Raw genomic sequence first — 20,564 nt, 5'->3', positions numbered from 1 at the left:
ATTAAGGTTATAAAAAGAAGAATCATGCTAGCTCATATTCAAGGCCAAAACGTTTATTATCCACCTGGCATGGAACCAGACATCCTCCTCCTGCCCCCCTTGCAAAAGTTTTAGGGACTAAAAAAGGGTTGAGAACTGTATTATTTTTTCCATATTGTGTCAAAAGGTTCTCTGCTTATTTTAGATTAAGAAAGAAGCTCTTTGTGTATTAATGAGCAATTAATTCCAACTTCAGGATGTTGAGTTTAGAGTAGGTTAGGTATCCCTAAACCACAAACAGTTGTAACAGAGTGTGAATTTTTAAAGTGACATTCCAGCTCACAAAGACTAATGGCATGCCTGTCTTCTCCTGAAATGGAAGAAATGACAGCTTTATGGAACCCAGGACCCTACTGCAGAATTCAAACATGGTCTTTTTGAAAAGCTTCTGTCTGGTAAAGTCAGCTGCACAATGCTACTTCATTTGGCTTCCCTAACTGATTTTAAGACAAGCAGTACTGTAGCTACAAATATGCACACTGGAAGAAAGAACCCTGGTTCCTTGTTATGCCCTCAGAATTACATTATGGAACATGTTGTTCTTTCCAGGAATGACTGAAATATGCAATTCATAATTCTGAAGCATGGGGGACAGGGTGAAGTAAGAATGCTAATGGTGCCACAAATAAATTGGGTATTTCTCCTTTCATCCTCTACAGTAGTTTTAGTGCAGATATACAATAGATTGAAATTTATATAAATTAAAGCTACAAATACTACATAGGTTTCACTGTTGCCAACTAAAGAACTGTTGGGGGAGGGGAAGAAGAAGAGGAAGAGGAAGAAGATGAGGAAGAGGAAGAAAGAAAGTCTTTGTAAACTTGCTTCCAGTCTTTCCCTTTCCAGAAAAAAACACTTTGCAGTGATGCTGCCTCTTTGTTCTGAGTATCAGTGAAGACTGAGTCAGAAGGAGCCATATTTTTACCATGATCCAAGGGGCAGGACGCAGTAACTGAAGCTTATTTAATCAGCCTGAAGGTTTGAGAGTGGCAAGTAATTAACTGCATCATAGGCAGCAGCATTAAAGTTGGCAGGCAACCAAGAGAGAACAGAATCCTTTCCTCTACCCTACCCTAGTGGATTGCCAGAGAACATTGTGGCTGGAATTTGGCTGCAGAATTTGGAATGTCTCTGTTGGTGTTTGGCAGAAGAAGCTCTGGGGTTCTCTTTTTTAAAACCATCAGGATGTGCAGTGAATCAAAGTGATTTCAGATCTATGAATCAAATTGTGTTTATAAAATCCCCAGTTTAAGTGGGAGATTTTAATCAATAAATTAAGATAAGGATGCTACAAAAACAATTGTTCAAGTGACAAAGTCAGAATTAAGGGCTGCTTTATGCTTAAAGTATTCATCACATTCCTTTGAATAGGTCAGGCCATAAATTTCCATTGGTTATTACCCCACAGCTGACAAATTATATTACTACTAAAGGTGTTTAGTAATTGTGTGGCTGCATGTTAAACTACATTAGAAACGTTGTTCCTGTTAACTTCTAATCTTAAAAGGGTAGTGACTACATTGTTATGAAGTAGTTGCAAAGTTTAAACAGCTTGGATCCTGCCTACCTCACCACTGCTACCCAGCCTCTTTTCTCAGTAAAAATGTGAAAATTAGAATTCATTGCTTGGTGTTGTATAAACCAATTATCTGTGAATATAAAAAGGCTTTTTAACAAACAAGTGGCATTGTTATAATTACTTTAAATGAAAAATAAAGTCAGTGACTGAGACACCTAGAGATTGTGTGGATAACTTTATTAGTTTCCACTTCAAGATCTGTGGTGCAGATGCTAATCTAATAAGAATACATTAAGGTATAGAACAAAATAGGACAGGAGAAAATGTCATTTGCTAAATCACCTCCCAGTCAAACTACAAATCTAGCCTTTCTGTCAAAGGCCACCCCCCCACTTTTTTTTTTCCAGTTTGCATTAAACGGATCTGCCCAGTCTTAGATAATTAAATTCTGGTCATGTTTCTAATTTTTAAACTAACATTTTGGATGTACATGAATTTACTGGATTTTTAAAAAGAGAATCCCGTATACTTAGGCAATTTTCCAACTGAACAAAAAGGAGGGACAGAGAGAAATTAGACATTAGAATCATGGTATCATATATTTTATAGAATTATTGAGTTTAAATGTCCTTTAAAGAAAATCAAATTCCCTGTTCATGTAGGAACTATTTTTTGTTTGTTTGTTCATGAGATTTAGAGATTGCCTAATTCCAAAATTTCCAGATGAGGAAAACAAAGAGAAATCCCATAAATCGTTACACACTCCCTATCATAAAAAAAATCATTGACACTATACCCCAAGGCCTGGGAGAACAGCTAGGTTTTTAAAGACTTCCTAAACATGATATCTATTAAATGACTATCCAGAACCTCCAGTGAAAGAAAAACTCATCAATTCATATGCGGTCTTTCTTGTTGGCTGATTGTTTATATAGACATTTTACCAAACCTCCTGGCTTTACTATAGTTCTCACCTGCTTGTAGTGATCCTGTCCACTCCACCCTTCAGACATTGGAAGGATATGGTGTTCTATCATTTCTTCTTTGATCATTCTTTCTGTTAACTGGAACATACCCATTTTCATTCAGGGCCCTCTCCATCTCATTTCAATTTGTTGCAATCCCTTTTGAGCTAGAGTACCCAGAATAGGGTATTTCAAATGGGTCTGATCAGAGCAGAATAAAGTAGAATTTCTTCACATGATCTCGACTCTGTTATTCCTCTTAATAGAGGAATAAGAGCATTTGCCTTTTAAACAGCTGCCACAGAGTGCCGGTTTATATTTAATTTAAACTTGAAAAGGACTGCCTGATCCCTTTCTTATCTACTACTTCTAAGCCAAGTCTCCCCCATCCTATACTTTTGACTTTCATTTTTCCTCATCTCAGAAATCAACTTGGTTGATCAAATCAGTTGATATCTCATGTCTGTATTCTTCCCTATTCATTTAAGCTCACTGCTCAAGACCAGATATTTGTTTTGCTTTTGTTTTTTAATCTTTTCTCTTTCTTTTAAAGTATTAGTTGCTCCTTTTGGACTTGATGAAAGTTCCCTCAACTTGCTCATGCAAGATGCAAGTGGCAAGTTGTAGATAAAAATGTTGAATGGTGGGAGTTGGGAGGAGCTTGCGCCGTGATGATACGGTTTGCAATCGAGCTCCTCGATTGCAGCCGATATCTCCGTTACCGGCCAGTCCAAACGGACCTATGCTGTCCCGTAGGGACAGCTATCGTGAAGAGCGTATCCTGTGGACTCCGGGGATATCGCAAAATCCCTGGAAGACCCGGGAGAAGCTCTTTTTGCTGGCAGCGGAGAGGCAGCCCCCATGCTGCTGAAGTCGGGGCGGCTCCAGAAAGAACGGGTCTGAAAGAGAGTTTGTCGGTTGGGTGAGAAACTTTTTTTTTTATTTAATCTTTTGGAGTTTTGAAAGTTCACTCTGATTATTAGAAGAAATCTGTGTGATTTTTTTTTTTTTTTTTTTGACAAAACTGACTAAGCGGCGTTTTTTCAAAGGGAGACGTCAAAGAGAGGCTTTATTTGCTTTTTTTTTTCTTTGCTTCCGGACTTCATTGTTACTTACTGGATAACTGGACTGCTCCTTTTTATATTTACACATTTTATTCTCCCTTTGGATTTTTCATATTATTTTTTCTTTTAGGTTAGAGGCTCCCTTTGTTTATTTTTTATTTCTTTTTTGCCTTTATATGTTTGTGTATTCCTTGCGGGCTTTTTTTTTTTTATTCTAATTGAGAGGAGGGGGGAAAGTGAGAACTAAGAAACTTTGTAACACTGCCAACTAGAGGCTTGGAAATATTTTACTTGAACTGGAAAGTGGTGAAAGACTTCTTCTCAAGGACATATGCTGATAAGATAGAGGAAAGCGCCTTGTAGAATATTATTACAGGTGTCTTTCTGGATTCTTGTCTATAATTAAACATTTATGGCTTAGCTTTGAAGCTTGTGGGAAAGAGAAGGGAGTCATAATTAGAGCCTTGGACAATTAAATAGAGTGCAGTGTATTGTGGCTTACTTTCTTTTTCTAATCCCTTTCTTTAGTTCCGCCACCCCCTCCACCAGCATCAATCTATATTTCTATTCTAGTAAGGTTTTTATTTTTAAGTTTGATTTATTTGCAAGGGGAAGCCTCTGAACTTTTTATTTTTATTTTATTATGATTTATTTTATTTTTTTTCCTTTCCATTGGGATTTTTGCTTTTCTTTTTAATGTATATTAATGGACTATTTTTTTTTTTTGAATTGAGACTTTTTTGGTTGGATTAAGGTGTGGAATTTGAAGAAACTTATTCTTTTTGGTTTTTTTTCTCTTTTTCTTCTTTTTGGCTTTGGTCTTGTTTATTATTATTATTACTGGGTTTTTATTCTTATTTTTATTTTCTCTTGTGGATTACTTTTTAATTGGATTAAGGTCAGGAAGAACTTGAAGAATTTTTTCTTCTTTCTTTTTTTGCTCTCTCTTTTTCTTTTTTCCTTTTCTCTTTTTTCTTCTTTTTCTCTTATTATTGGGTTTTTTTTTTATTGGCTTTTTCATTTTGGATTATAATTGGCTACTTTTTTTTGGATTAAAATTTGAAAGAACTTGAAGAGCTGGAACCATTTAAAATGAGTAAGAAACTTATATCTTCGGGTGCCTCTGTGTCTACTTCTGCCTCCCCACCATCTGGACAGCGTTCAATTCAGACAATGTTAAAGCAAGATAAAGAAAAAGAACAAGAAAGAGTAACTTTACAGATGATTATGCAAGGAATTCAAGATCTTAAGATAAAAACAGATACCATTGAACAAAGAACAGGGAGGACGGAGGAAAAAGTGGAAAGTATTCAACAGATGATGGCAAAGTATGAGGAGAGACTTCAAAAAGTCGAAGAAGGGGGCAAACGAAGAGAGGAGAAGATTGGAAATATTGATAATAGATTAACAGTGATTGAACAAGAAAAAAGTGGGATGTTGAAGTGGGAGTTGGATAGGTCAGAATTCTATCTTAGATTTCAAAATATAGAAGAAGAAAAAGGACAAGATTTGGCTGCGATAATGATAGGAATCTTGGCGGACGCTTTGGGAATAACAGAAGAGAAGATGATGGATGGAATAGATGAGATATATCGAGTCTTTACAAGATATGCGATGAGAAATAATTTGCCCAGAGAAGTCCATATTAGATTTACTAAAAAATCCATGAAGACACAAATCTTGCAAGTGGCAAGAGAGAAGACATTGAAATATAAAGGTAAAGAAATTTTGGTCTTAAAACAAATACCTAGAAGAGTGAGAGAGATGAGAAGAGAATATCGATTCCTGACCAAAATGTTATTGAAAAAGGAGGTGACCTACAGATGGCTGATCCCAGAAGGACTGATGTTCACGTGGCAGGAGCAGAGACATAGAATTGATTCAATTGAGAAAGCAGAACTGTTCCACACAGAATTTTTTGGAGGGAGAGAAGAGGCAGAAAAGGAGGTTTTATCAATTGAACCTCAAGAGGAACAAATGGAGATTGGAAAAGAAGAAGGTGCAGTAGGTGGACAGGTGGATATTAAAGATCAGCGTGAATTAAGACCCACGAGAGTGGTTAAATCTAAATATAAAATATAACCATGGAAGAGAAAAAACTGATTACAATGAATATAAATGGACTCAATTCAGCTGCTAAGAGAAGGAAGATCTTCCATAAATTAAGGAAATTAAAGTTTGATATAATTTGTCTACAAGAAGTACATATTAAAAAGCAACATGAACAATTGTTAGTACAACCAAAATTAGGGAAATTGTTTACTTCTCTGACTCAATGTAAGAAAAGAGGGGTGGTTTTATATATTAAAGAGGCTATCCCAGCAAAACTGATTTATACAGATGAAGATGGGAGAATATTAATGGTGGAAATAATGGACAATAATAGAAAGATACTTTTGACTGCAATTTATGCCCCGAATGATAAACAGGAAGAATTTTATAAAAAATTACATACAAAGATGGCTGGACTGGACTATGTTAATATAATTATGATGGGAGACTTCAACGGAATCGTGGACAATAAACTTGACCATATTGCAACAGCAGCAAAGTATAATAGAAAAACTCTTCCTAAATCTTTTTTTAAAATGATAGATGAATTAACTCTAAAAGATATATGGAGAGAAAGAAATGTTAAACTTAAGCAATATACGTTCTATTCAAATAGACATTTATCATGGTCCAGACTTGACATGATTTGGATCTCAACAGATTTAATATCTAGCGTTCAAGAAGTAAATATTGAAACAAGTACTTGGGCTGATCATAACCCATTGACAATCAAATGGAAGGGACAAAAGAAAAGATCGAGATGGACATTAAATAATACTATCTTAAAGGAGAAAGAATTTATACAATGGATGGAGAAAGAATTGGGTTTCTTTTTTAAAGAAAATAGAAAAGAAGATACTTCAATACAGAATGTTTGGGATACAATGAAGGCTTATGCTAGAGGCCTGATAATAGACTATACAAGAAAAAAGAATATTAGGAAAAGGTAAGCTTTTAAAGCCTTGCAGGATGAATATAAAAGACTCGAAAAAGAACTGCAGAAAATGCCACAGAAAAAAGACGTTAAACTGAAATTGGATATAACTAAACATAAAATGGACTTAATAGAGAAAGAAGAACTGGCACAGAAAATTAGGAATGCCAAACAGAATTATTTTGAAGATGCATATAAGCCAGGTAGATGGCTAGCATATAAGTTGAGAAAGGAGAAAGAGTCGAGGAAAATATTGCAGCTAATAGATGACCAAGGTAAAACTTGTTATGGCAGCAAAGAGAAGAAAGAAATTATTCATGATTTTTACAAACATTTATATAAGAAAGAAGATTTTGATGAGGAGAAAGTTAAACAATATCTGCAGAATGCAAATCTACCTAAGATACCTAAAGAGATTGAAGAAATGCTAGAAAGTAATATAACAATGATGGAGTTAAGCCAAGCACTTAAGAAACAAAATAATGGAAAGGCACCAGGTCCAGACGGGTTTCCGGTAGAATTTTATAAAACCTTTCAAGAATCACTGTGTATTCCATTGTTAGAAGTTATGAATGAAGTTATGTTAAAAAAGATGATACCTAAAACATGGTCAGAGGCTTATATTACACTTATTCCAAAAGAGGAGGCGGACCTACTTCAAATCAAGAATTATAGACCGATTTCTTTATTAAATGCAGATTATAAAATCTTTGCTTCAATATTAGCAGAAAGACTTAAAAAGTACTTGAATAACTTCATTCATCCAGACCAAAATGGGTTCTTGCCAAAGCGACAAATCAGAGACAATATGAGAATAATTTTGGACACCTTGGAATACTATGAGGCGCATCCTGAAAAGCAAATGGCTTTGATATTTTTAGATGCCCAAAAGGCATTTGATAACGTGAATTGGAGATTTATGTTACTTTTAATGGAACAGATGGGCTTTGCTAGAAGATTTATTCAGGCAATAGAAGCAATTTACAATGAACAAACAGCTATGGTAACGATGGAGGGAGAATTTACAGATCCTATTAGTATAAGAAAAGGCACAAGACAAGGTTGTCCTCTTTCTCCCTTGCTATTTGTATTGACTTTGGAAGTGTTGAATAGAAATATCAGAGAAGATAAAACTATAAAAGGAATGAAAATTAAAAAGGAAGAATTTAAATTACAAGCTTTTGCAGATGACTTAGTCTTTATCCTGGAAGATCCTATAGAAACAGCCTTGAAGCTGTTAGAAAAGATAGAGGCATATGGGGAGGTGGCCGGTCTGAAAATTAATAAAGATAAAACAAAGATTTTGTCAAAGAATATGTTGCTAAGACAAAGAGAAGAACTGGCAGAATTGTTAAAAATCCAAGTTACAAATAAGGTTAAGTATTTGGGGATATATTTGACGCCAAGATGTAGTACATTAAAGGAGAACAATTATATTAAACTTAAACAACAGATAGCCCAAGATCTGAAGAAATGGGAAAACCTGCAATTGTCATTAATAGGAAGGATTTCAACAATTAAGATGAATATTCTACCCAGAATTTTATTTTTGTTCCAAACAATACCAATTAGGCTTGGAAAAGACTATTTTGAGGATTTAAATAAAATGGTTTTGAAGTATATATGGCAAGGCAAGAAAGCAAGGATAAAGTTAAAGCTTTTACAGGATGCCAGAACTAGAGGAGGGTTTGGCCTGCCTAATTGGGAGTTGTACTACCAAGCTGCAAATTTGATGTGGGTTAAAGAATGGATAACATTAAGGAAAACTAGATTGTTGACATTAGAAGGTCATGATTTGTTGCTGGGTTGGCATGCTTTTTTATGGTATAAGGGAACCAAAACACAGGGGTATTTTAGAAGACATTATATACGGGAGTCTCTGTGGTTAAATTGGGAGAAGACAAAGAAACAATGTTATTTGAAAATTCCAGTTTGGTTATCGACGATAGAAGCGTTTTCTTACCTTATAATTTATAAAAAGGAACAAACAGTTAGCTATGGGGAATTACTAGATGAAAAGGGTGAACTTAAATCGATACAAAAATTAAAGGAACAAGGTATACAGATGAATTGGTTTTCATATTTGCAAATACATGCAAAGTATCATGAGGATTCCAAAACAGAGGGATTTTATAATAAACAAACTTATTTAGATAAGATTTTGATGGGTACTGATGAAAAGGTGATTAAAAAATTATATGGTTACTTATTGGAAATTAAGTTGGAGGAAGAACAAGTTAAAGAAACTATGATTGCCTGGGGGAGGAATTTTGGATATGGGATTGATTTAGAGAAATGGCAGAAATTATGGTTGCAAAATTATAAAATGACAATGTCTACAGCCTATAAAGAAAATTTGTATAAGATGTTTTACAGGTGGCATTTCTCCCCGACAAGGATAGCAAGAATGTTCAAGAATAAATCCGAAAAATGCTGGAAATGTCATCAGAAACCTGGTTCATACTACCATATGTGGTGGACCTGTGAGGATGCTAGAAAATACTGGACTAAAATCCACATGTGGTTGGAAAAAATGACAAAGAAGCACATAGACTTGAAACCGGAGTTTTTTTTATTGGGAATCTTACCAGATGTCTATAGTAAAGAGTTGAAATATTTGATTGTAAATGTATTGACTGCGGCTAGGATTGTATTTGCAAAAAATTGGAAAAATGAGAAAATTCCATTGCAGGAAGAAGTTATAAAGAAAATATTGGAATGTGCTGAGATGAGTAGATTGACTTTTGAAATTAGAGAGCAAGAAGATAAACAATTTTATATAATTTGGGATCTTTTCTATCAATGGCTGAATGATGAAATACAAAAATAGAATATTTGAAATGTTAGATAATAAGGAATAATATTGAGCTCATTTTTCTTTTCTCTTTTTTGGTATTGGATATCATATTTATATAATGGCTTTCTTTATCTTTTTTTTCCCTCTTATTTAGGATAGAACTGGCATGATTATATGATTTGTTTTAGAATAAATTACTTAAAATATAGTTATCTCACAAAGGCATGATCGAATAAAAGTATAGTCAAATTTCTTTTTTTTTAATAATGATATGATGATTTATAAGTTTGTATTGACAATAAGAGTTATTATATAAGGTAATTGTAATTGTGACTATGAAGTGAATGCACAAAACTGATGAACCAACCGACTCACTGTTTGTATATAAATATGGGGGAGCTGATGTTTTTATGTTTTGTCTGTTTGTTTGTATGTTAAAAAACAATAAAAACTTTTATAAAAAAAAATGTTGAATGGTGCACACAAAATGTTGACACAGCACCAGGACTCTCCCCCCAATACTTTCCTCCAAACCAAATGAATGCACTCATTCAGCCAACTTTGGATCTAAGAGCATCTAGCCCATGTTTCTCCATTGTTTTAAGTAGAATATCAGGAGATATTCCTCTGTTGAAAGATTTGCTAAGCTCTAAGTATATCTGCAATATTTATCTGATCAATTAAGCTAATAATTCTATAAAGAAAAAAAAAGATTAGTTTCTGGAGTGATTTCTTTATGAGAACCTCTCCCCCCTTTCAAACAAGTATAGACTCTTGAAAATTTTGTATTTCAAAAGGAATCTTTTATTGAAAAGGAGTGAAAGCAAGTCAGAATTCAAAGCAGGCTCTGAGGTCCCGCAGGGCATGCAACTAGAATAAAGGAAATTAGAGACCCCTCCCAACAGTCCAATATGGATTCCACCAATCTGCAGGTGTGAAGATGTTGTTATACTGGCCTCTCTGAGAAACAGGTAAGAAGAATTTCTCAGGACCATCTTCCAGCATTGCAATCCACATGGCCCTCCCGCCCTCAACATTCCCCAAGAGGTGAGAATTGTCTAGGCACCCAAGGTGCCAAGCAATGGTTATAAATCAGGTGAAAAGTTATACAAAAAGACAAGGCAAGAAATAGGATACTTGGGATACATAGAGAGGAAAAGGAACCAAGTGTAACAAATCCAAACCCCCCTCTTCCATTGAAGAATGGCAGATACATGGACCTGGCATATTGCCCTCCTCAGAAAAATTGAAAATTTACCTGGAAAGACATAAAACATACAATACACTAAGAATTAGGATGGTTTGTGAAGGTATTTCAGGTGGAATTTCTGTAATAGTATGGGGGCTTTGACATGTTTTTTGGCTACCCATTCGTTTTGGGAGGAGGGTAGGTGTTTCCATGCTACTAAATATTGCATGGAGCCATGGTGAGTGCGTGAGTCAAGGATATCTTTAATTTCAAAGTGTTGCTCCCCTTCCACCATAATGGGGGTTGGAGGTTTACCCAAAGGGGGGCTGATCTTTGAAGTGATTTCTGGTTTGAGCAGGCTGCAGTGAAATACTGGATGAACCCGTGTAAGTGTCTTAGGAAGTAGGAATTCCACAGTGACAGGGTTAATGATTTTGGTGATGGGAAATGGGTCAATGAATTTTGGTCCCAGTTTCTTAGAGGGTTGTAGGGATTGTAAGAACACATTAATACACAAACCTTGAACAGTTTGGGTTCAGTGTGTTTTTTGTCAGCTTGAGCTTTAAAAGCTGCTCTGGCCTCTTGAAGGCTAGTCTGACACTGGCCAAGTGGTTTGTAAATTTTTTATCCACTCCCTAAGGGAAGGGATATCAGGTTCCATACTGTGTAACTCTGGCATGGGGTTGAATGTGATTACTTGGAATGGGGTGAAACCAGTGCTACTATGCACAGAGTTATTGTAAGCTACCTCAGCAAAAGGCAAGAGTCTTGTCCAAAAGTCCAATTGTCTTGTTGGTAGTTAATAAAACATCTTAAACACTGTTCTCTCTTTTTTTTAAATAAAGTTTTATTTCGGTTTTCACACATACAAAATACAAAACATCTTTTTTGAAAATAGCATGGTCCCGGGTTGAACTTCTTTATACAGACACAAAACTCAATTTCATGCTCCTTTTTGTGTTCTATTCCATATCTTATAATATTCTACATTTTCTATATAGTTTTTCCCCTCTTTTAATTTTCTCAATTTTATTTTGTTTATCTCATCTCATCTCAATTCAAATAATTATATTTATACTTTTGTCTGTTCTGTTTCAATTTCATATTATCTTTTCTCATTAAACAAGTTTTCTCCTGTAGTTACTAATTGGAGTATGACACCTTTATATCTTTTAATTACATCCATTCAATTCTTATTTAAACTTCAATATATACCTTAAGGTTATGACCTTCAATATAATACATAATATATAACTTCCAATCGAATTCTGCTTGGTACATTCTTAAAATACACACTATATTCTTCAAAAAAAAAAAGATTATAAATATATGTAATTATAGACCCTCATTCCATTCCTATTCAGTTCTATCATTAATAATCAATAAAATCTTAACATCTTTAACACTTCTTTTCAATTAAATATCATACTTCCTTAAAAACACATATAATCTCCATAATTAATTTTTCTCTTATTTCTCTTCACATATGTTTTGTAAATCATTAAATATTCATTTTGTTACATTTATTTATTGACAAGCATTCCACTGAATTATGATAGCTATTTTAGCAAACATTTTAATCATACATTGTTTCATATTTTCTAAAATTATTTCTGTTTCTAGTATAACAATATTATCTTATGTACCTTTGCAGAATCCCTTTTCCATTAAATTTTCACCCATTATCTCTAAATAGGCCCTGTTTCTCTATATTTTGTTTCTGTCCTTTATAACTTCTTTTCCTTTCTTTCTTCCCTCTCATCTTCTCCCTCCCCTTTTTACCCCCTTGTCTCTCTAGTTCTAATTCTCTCTTCTGCATTTCCCTCTTCTGTTGCTTTCTGATTTTATATTTATTTTTCACTCTATTTTTTTTTAGTTATTTTTCTCAATCTTAAACTTTCCATTCTCTTTCCCCCCTTTCCTCCCCACCCACCTAAGATTACTTGTTCATTAAAGATAGCTTCTTCTTTGTTGCAATCTTCTTGTTCTGCAGGCATTTCTTGTTCTTTCTCATAATTCCAAATCTTCATTTCTAAAAACTGAAATACGAAGCCAAAAGAACCTCTCCCTTCTTGTGTATCTTCTTTGTACTTTTTAAGTTCAATTTTCTATTCTTCTAAAAGTGGAGCCATTTTAAACAGTTTTAAACAACCACCCGATTGATTTTAGTCATTCAAATACAATAACCAAAAATCCAAAAATCATCAAGTAATCCAAATAGTCCCGAGTTATTTCTTCTTATTTCTTTTTCCACTTTCTCTTCCTGGGGTTTTTGTTGTGATATTTCAGTTAAAATGTATCTTTGGAAGTCTTGTTGAAATTTTGCTGTAAGTTCTTTTTAATTCCAGGCAGTCTCCTCCCTTCCAGATCCTGCCCTTTTATTCTTTTTTTTTCTCTTTTCCTGTTTTCAAAAGCTTTTGATTATCCAGAAATCTTTATTATCCCTTTGACTTTTTATTTTCAGCATTAAATGCCTATTAATGTCAAAGTGGATTTTTTTTCCAATTTCTTGCTTAAGACTCTTAGCTGTCAGTTTAGGAAAAGGAGAAAAAAAAACCCAAATCTTTTCCCTTTTCTTTCTCCTTCGCAGCTTAAAAATCTTCTTAGGGAACAATGTTATTGTTTTTTGTTAATAGTTTCAATTCCAGGATACCTTATTTGTTGCTTTTGCTGTTTGGCCCGGTCAACCAAAACTTTCTCTTCTTATCTTCCTCCTGCACATTCTTTTCCGGTCGAGTTCTTCTTTGTGGTGGCCATTTCTGACCACCGCTACAACCGCCTTCGGGAAAGGGAGTAATGGCCAGCTGGGGAGGAGAGATGCAACTCTCCTCAACCCTGCAGGCAGTCTCCTCCGTCTTCACCACCTCTACAGGGTGGCTTAGCCCTGAAACCAGCCAGCTCGGGGCACTCCAGCCTTGCAGAGATGAGGTTTCGGTCTGTCGCCGAAGAGGCTCAAACTAGAAGTCCAAAACATCTTAAACATTGTTCTAACACCCTGTTGGTTCTCTCAACCCACCATCTGGGGGTGATGCAAAGAGCTCAACCCCTGGGCGGAGCCTAACAGGTTTTTAAAAGCCCGCCAAAATTTGGAAGTGAATTGAATACCCCTGTCTGAGATAATTTGTTGGGGAGTTCCATGTAGGGAGATAAATGTGTACTAAAAACATTTTTACTAGTGCTTTGACTGTTGGGGTCTTCTGGCAGGGTATAAAATGGACTTGTTTTGAAAAGAGGTCTGTTACAACCCAAATAAATTTATTTCCTGCACTTTCAGGAATTTCCACTATAAAATCCACAGAAATCTCTCTCCAGAGTGTTGAAGGTTCAAGTGTTGGGGATTTTCCTTGCCATCTTTTTGCAGCTGTGCAGGTGGGGCAGCTAGCAAAGTGTCCTTTTTAAGGGAGGGCCACCAGAATTGTCTTTTGATGAGGTGTAGAGTTTTTACAAATCCAAAATGTCCAGCTATTTTGGAGTCGTGGCATCATTTCATGAGGTGCAATCTTTGCCTGGCAGGGACATAAAGTTTGTACTCTACCCAGGCTAAACCATCCTTAAGTAAGCAAATATTTTTTGAGGCTGGAATCAGTCATCCTTAAGTAGTGCTGTTGAGGTAGAACAGATTATGGTCGGAAAAAGGAAAAATAGCAACTTAGCAGACAAGTTTACCGGGTAAGGAGTGAGTGGGCAGGGAGGGTTCCCGTGGACCATGTGGGCTGGGCAGCCTTCTGTTTCTGTGCAGCCTGGATTAATTGCTTTGGGGGGTGCTCTGGGGGTGAGATTTCTCCGTGGCCCACCAAAATTTTCTCATGGCCCACCATGGCCCCTGGTTTGCGATTGCTGCTCTAGGGGACATGCAGTACATTTTTGGTTTTAAAAGTTTAGCCCCTGGCAGGAACTTAATGGCACAGTGGCATGGTGAGGTGGAGTTCATCAGATGCCTCCTTGCTAAATATTTCAGCCAAATCCTGGTATTCTTTTGGGATGCTAGTGGGCTCAGCAGGTTGGCTCGCCATGGCCATTTCCCCATTCTCTTTTCCTTCCTTTCCTCCCTCTGCGATGTTTGCGAATGTTACATGTTCTGGAATTGTATGGTTCCTCTCTTCCAGTTTATTTTAGGGTTCCACTTCTTTAGAAAGGTGAGTCCTAGGACTAGTGGCCCTTCCATTCCCAGGGCTACAATGAACATGAGGATCTCACTATGGTCCCCCAGTTTTATTTGTAATGGTTCTGTGGCACAGCTAACTGATTTCCCCCACCCCCACCCCCCCACTATAGTCCCATCTTAATTGGCGGAAAGTGATTGGGTTTTTCATTCTCCCTACCAGGGTTGGGTTGATTAGGTACTGGATGCACCTCGAGTCCAGTAATGCTGATACTTCCTCCCCCTTCCCTTGGCTGGGGATAAACAGTCTTGGGGTAGAGTGAGTGTTTCAGTTGGGTCACTTACCAGCAAGTCATCTTCCAGATCGCTTTCAGACTGGCTCAGGTCTTCTCGGGGTGCCGGAATTCCTTCTTCTGGATTTGGGGGGAAATGGAACCCCACAGCTTCTCAGTGCGGATTCTTTTCCTCGGGAATTGGCCAGATGGCCTTGGTGCCATGGTGTTTTGGGGTTTGAAAGGCTCCCACTTCCTCTGGGGTGGGGATCTTCTTCAATCCCTGTTTCAGGTCATGTCGATCTCTGCTTCCTCTGCCACTAGGTACCATTCATACAGGCAGCTAGGGCCCCTGCAGGCCAGGCAGGCAGTGTACAGATCATCATTGAGTCCATCTTTGAACCAGCAGATAAGAATATCTTCTGACCAGTTGACTCAGCTGACTTGGTCATGGAATTCCTCGGTGTATTCAGCTACAGGGCGATAGCCCTGCTTTGCGACCCTCATGCAATTGCGGGCTTTGCAATTGGCGAGGGGGTCTTTGAAGCAGTGGCGTAAGGCTATCCTGAATTGATTGAGATTCTGCAGCTCTGGAGCATTGACATTGTGGAGGGTCACCTTCCATCTGGCTGCTGCCCCATTTAGGGCTAGGGTGATGACTCGTACTCATGCCCCCTGAGTTGGAAAATTCTACCTGTATTCTTGCATATAGATGAGGACTTGACCCAGGAAGAACCCCAGTTTCTGGGGATCTCCATTGAATCTTACCCCAAGGGAGGGATCTTTCTCTTAAGTTATAGGTCCCTGGGTTGGCTAGGGTTAATCCCCTGCTCTGGAACAGCAGGAGATCAGGTACCTGACATGGCTGTTGGTCCTCTGGCTTGGTCAGTTGCTCAACCAGCCTCGGCTAGAGCATGGGTGATGGCTCAGGCTCCCTCAGTTGCTGGTTCACTTGCTCTCCCTAGTTGGTGACCCGGTTCATCTCAGATGTTGAGGTTTTCCAGGATTCCCTCACAAGGCACTTTATGTACCGCTTCAATCGATTATCTGCCAGCAGCTCCTTGATTAGTTCCTCCTGCTCGTAAAGGGCTTCTAGTTCCATTTTCCACCTGGGTTTATGGCTACTGTGGGTAAGGCTCTGGCTCTTCCATCCCAGCTGTCCCTTGTCCCTACACTGATAGGCCATCATGGAACTTTCAAGGACAGGTTTCAATGTCTTCGATGGGACATATGGAGCAGGTGTTGGGTTGGGTAGTTGTCAAGGTTTATCCCCAGCACTCGGCTTCCCCTTGCTCACTGCTTTATTCAAACATGGTTGCAGGGTCCCCTCAATAGAGTAAAACTGGTGGGGGGGATATCCTCTCCAGGTTGACCACTATTGCAGATCCTGCTTTATGACCAGCCTCTCCACTCTTCAAAAAATAAGTGTAGACTCTTGAAAATTCTGTATTTCAAAAGGAATCTTTTTATTGAAGGGAGGTAAAAGCAAGTCAAAATTCAAAGCAGAATCTGAGGTCCCTCAGAGCATGCAACTAAGATAAAGGGAATTAGAAACCCCTCCCAACAGTCTGATGTGGATTCCACCAATCTGCAGGTGTGAAGATATTATTATATCAGTGTCTCTGAGAAAGCAGATAAGGAAAGTTTCCCAGGGCTATTTTCCGGTGTTGCAATCCACATGGCCCCTTCTCTCCTTACATCTCCCCAAGAGGTGAGAAATTTCCAGGCACTCAGGCACCAGGCAATGGTTATAAATCGTGTAAAAGGTTATACAAAAGACAATGTAGGAAATAGGATATTTAGGATACATAGAGAGGGAAAAAATTAAATGTGTCAAATCCAATCCCCCCCCTCTTCTTCCATTGAAGAATGGCAGATACACGGATCTGACAATAGCTTTCCATTTGTAAAACAAATGTCTTTCCAATATTTAGTTTTTTTCCTAAATATCTGGGTGAAATCATGAATTATGTAGCTTTAAGGAAATAATAATAATACTAAGAACTTAATATTGGAACTAGCCAAAATTCAAATAATAATATTTTTCATGAAACTGTCTTAGTAATGCTGGAAAAATAGAATTTGAACTGTCATTTTTAATGTATCTGCAAAGAACCATCAAAACCTAATTTTATTGAGAACAATACAAACATTTTCCAAATCCCCTGAGCCATAAATTAATGGATCTTTCCTGCTTGTATTCCCTCTTCATTATTACTTTCCCATTCATTCAGTGTAACCATATACAACTTTTATTGATCAGCCTTATTCATTTCATTGGAAGGTAGCATGTTCATTTATGGTGGTGGTGGTGGGGAAATAAATACAAAGATCTGCTTCCTGTAGTGAAATTACAAAATTCTTTTGGAGCTACCACTGCTATATAATGGTAATGGGAGAAAATGCAATTTACTTGTATTTGAATGTGAACTTGTTTGTTTTTCCATTTTCAAACTAATGCCCCAAACTGAAATTTCATCACCATTTCACCATATTCCTAAATTCCATAATTCAATTCAATAATACAAAATTGTACTAAGGATAATATAATGAATATATACATTAAAAAGGGTTATATTAGTGTTTCCATAAATTAGGTATATTTATTGGGTGTATTAGACAAAATTGCAAAGAAAAATACATGCTTGGAGGAATAATAATTGATGCAAAACACACATTATTTTTAGTGCAAAATAATTTCAGTTAACTTGACAGATGTGCGAGATAAATCACAATACACAGAGAAACCAAATCAACATATTTTCCATTTCTAAACTATACACAGTGCCCTAAGAGACAGTGTTTAGATATTAAAATATGTGTTGCATTTGTTCATGTTCAATATTGTTAAATTTTATCTAGTCAAATTTTATCTAGTTTTATCTAATGATGGTTTTATTTGGTGATTATATCAAAAACATTGATAAATAATTTCCAGTTTAGGGGGAATAGATCATATTATAGCTGTTGCTGCTTACAAGATTGATTGATTGTAAATCAAATATTGGTTTAATTTACAGTACCATTGTTAAAAGGCTTCATCTCTTAGGTACAGTATCCAGAAAAGCAAACCTTATTAGAACGATGGGAAACTGTTCCCCTTGATTGTTCGGACATCATCCAAAACAGATCCTTGCTCTAGAATCATAGAATATAGATACCAAGTGCAACAGAAAAGTAATGTTTAATATTTATTCTTAAATTCAAAATTAATTTCTCCTGATATTCAGCCACTATGTTTAGATTGATTAATATACCTTCCCTTTAAATGTTACGTTCCCAAGTTTTGAAATAATAGCAATAAGACATGCTGGCATGACCTCTCTTGAATCTCCTCCCCCCTCAAAAAAAAATCTAGTTCTGTCATTTTGATGCAAATTGTACCTTTGGAAATGATGGCCTGAAAAGAAAAGGTTTCCATGGTAACCTTAGGGAACCACATAACCTGTTTATCATAACTTCTCTATGAAGAAAATTGCAGAGTGGAGACTCAGCTTTGAAGTCAGTTGTATTTTCCTGCAGACCTCTTTCTAAACTTATAGGCATTCGTTTTCTTTTATACATAAAGAAAGGAAGAGGGGAATCTCCTTCTGAAAAATCACATTTGGCCCATTAAACATTTGGTGCTACATCCAGTTTGAAAACTAGACCTGCCTTCTGAAAAACAAATTAAAACATACTTCTAATAGGTCTCTGCCCCATTATCCTCTTTCTCTTCCCTTTGCCTGCATTCTGTGCAGTCTCAGCCTTTCCCAGACAAGAGCCATTGGTTTTGCTTTGTTGTCCTATTTTGCCATTTGAAAGGACGCTGTCTTGCTCTCTCTTGAGAGCACCATATTCATGGTACTGTTGCATATGACTATGGTAGCTGGGCTGAGAAAATCCAGGTAAGCACCAAAAAGGTAGACATTCTTGGGCCTCTTGCTGTTAATTTGAAGTCAACTGAATTTTTGAACTGAGATATTGTAATTCATTTGCTGAAAAAGAGAATATAGTGCCTATTCTTTAAATTCAGAGGGCACACCAGTGATCCAATTGCAAGGCAAAAATCTTTGTTTGTTTGAAACTCTATATTAACTTCATACTATTTTCTATGGTCCTTATAAATTTGGAACAGATGTTGCAGTCTTCTCCTCAATTGTCTTGTTTTGAAGTGTCATTTGAGATGGCCAGCTGATCAGACTTGACCCCCTTCTCCAGTGATGTTTAGCATTGGAGTCCCAAAAAAGTCCATCTGGCATCCATCTGGTAGCAAAAATGGTAGATAGCATTAGATCACACAAATATTGTTATCAACTGTTAAAGTAGTATCAGCAAGGGAGGGAAAGTTGTCTCCCAGTCATGATCACAGGTTTAAAGGAACTAAATCTTTAGCACTGGGAAAATTTAATGCAGTGTGATTTTTTTTTTTAAAAAAAAGTCAGTTCTTATGGCATATGGAATATAGCTAAAATCATCTTCTGCTGATAGCCAGTGGTGGGATTCAGCCCGTTCGCACCACTTCTGGAGAACCAGTTGTTAACTTTTGGAGCAGTTTGGTGAACTGGTTGTTGGAAGAAATCATTAGGGCAGAGAACCGGTTGTTAAATTATTTGAATCCTACCACTGCTGATAGCTTTGATAAATGTTAATGCAGACCTATTGAATTTTGGTGTTGTGCTTTGTATACATATTCTACTGCTGAAGTTTAGAGAGGGCTTTTTGCCATAGTTATTTAAGGTGGAATGAACAGACAAGCAGGAGGAGCCTTTCTTGTTTACCCTCTATCCTATCTATTTTTAAAAGGATTAAGATGGATTTATTACTCTAGCCATTAACATTCCATGAATACTGTTCTGGTTTGTTATTAGATTAGAGGAAAAGCATGCAAGGTTAAAGTTTAACAGCAGAAATATTATTTGTTTTATTCAGGGTGGATTGCAATGTAAAGCATTTGTCATTCTGTCTCCTACCCATTTTTCACCCTCTGGTGATGGAGTATCCTGATTTGTGCACTAACTAAATGTTTAGAATGTAATAATGCAAGGATTATTGCCTGTACTTTCTACTCATTAGTCAAAATGCTTGGGTTAAAAGTTAATGTAATGAGAGAACATGAAAATATAGATAACAATTCAAACTGATAACAAGACAACTGATTGGAAAGAGGAGCAGTGAGTCATTAGAAAGCAGTAGTTATCTGGATCAACCATATAGTAAACTAACAGCAATAAAGGAAGAAAAAGAGAATGCAAGACTGGAAGAACAAAAAGGGTTATTTTCAATCCCAGCCAGTGTCAAAAGCTTGGCTTTAATATTACAAATGAACCAAAGCGGTAGACTGTCATGCTAGTATTAAAGAAATGCTGTCCTTCCATGTTTAAAGAAACAGGGAAAGAGCTGACCATTCCATATAGAAGCTGAAAAGAGGTTCATTGTTCTTTGTTTTTTGTTTTGCCTGACTCTGAAGTTCTGTTAAAAAACTGGGAGTATTCTTAATGTAGCCTAAAAACATGAAAATAAAGCAAGCCTTTGCTATTGCCCAGTTGAAGATGTCTGTTGTCCACTTTCTAATTTATCTCAATCTTGGGCTTCCAATGCCAGGGTCCTAACAATCTGCTTGTGTTGAAAACAATTAAAGCATCAAATTAA

The 20,564-nt window shown here is 36.6% G+C and overlaps 1 protein-coding gene and 1 long non-coding RNA gene across 6 annotated transcripts in view; one reads left to right on the top strand and one right to left on the bottom strand.

The window, feature by feature from the left end:
* PARD3B (par-3 family cell polarity regulator beta) overlaps positions 1-20,564 on the top strand; it is an 897,218-nt gene that overhangs the window by 785,067 nt on the left and 91,587 nt on the right. The gene's annotated exons all lie outside the window — the stretch shown is intronic.
* The window catches only part of LOC148127910 (uncharacterized), a 151,722-nt gene continuing 148,989 nt past the window's right edge, over positions 17,832-20,564 (bottom strand). For both annotated transcript variants that reach the window (XR_015739866.1, XR_015739869.1), the window contains one exon: positions 17,832-19,178. This is a non-coding gene — a long non-coding RNA (uncharacterized LOC148127910). The remainder of the gene's footprint in view (positions 19,179-20,564) is intronic.

Source organism: Pseudonaja textilis, chromosome 1 (genome assembly GCF_049901715.1).
Source record: "Pseudonaja textilis isolate UNSWEBS1 chromosome 1, rPseTex1.2, whole genome shotgun sequence".
NCBI classification, from domain to species: domain Eukaryota; kingdom Metazoa; phylum Chordata; class Lepidosauria; order Squamata; family Elapidae; genus Pseudonaja; species Pseudonaja textilis.
Note: the sequence above shows the minus strand (reverse complement) of the source record. Positions and strands in the feature narration are given on the sequence as shown.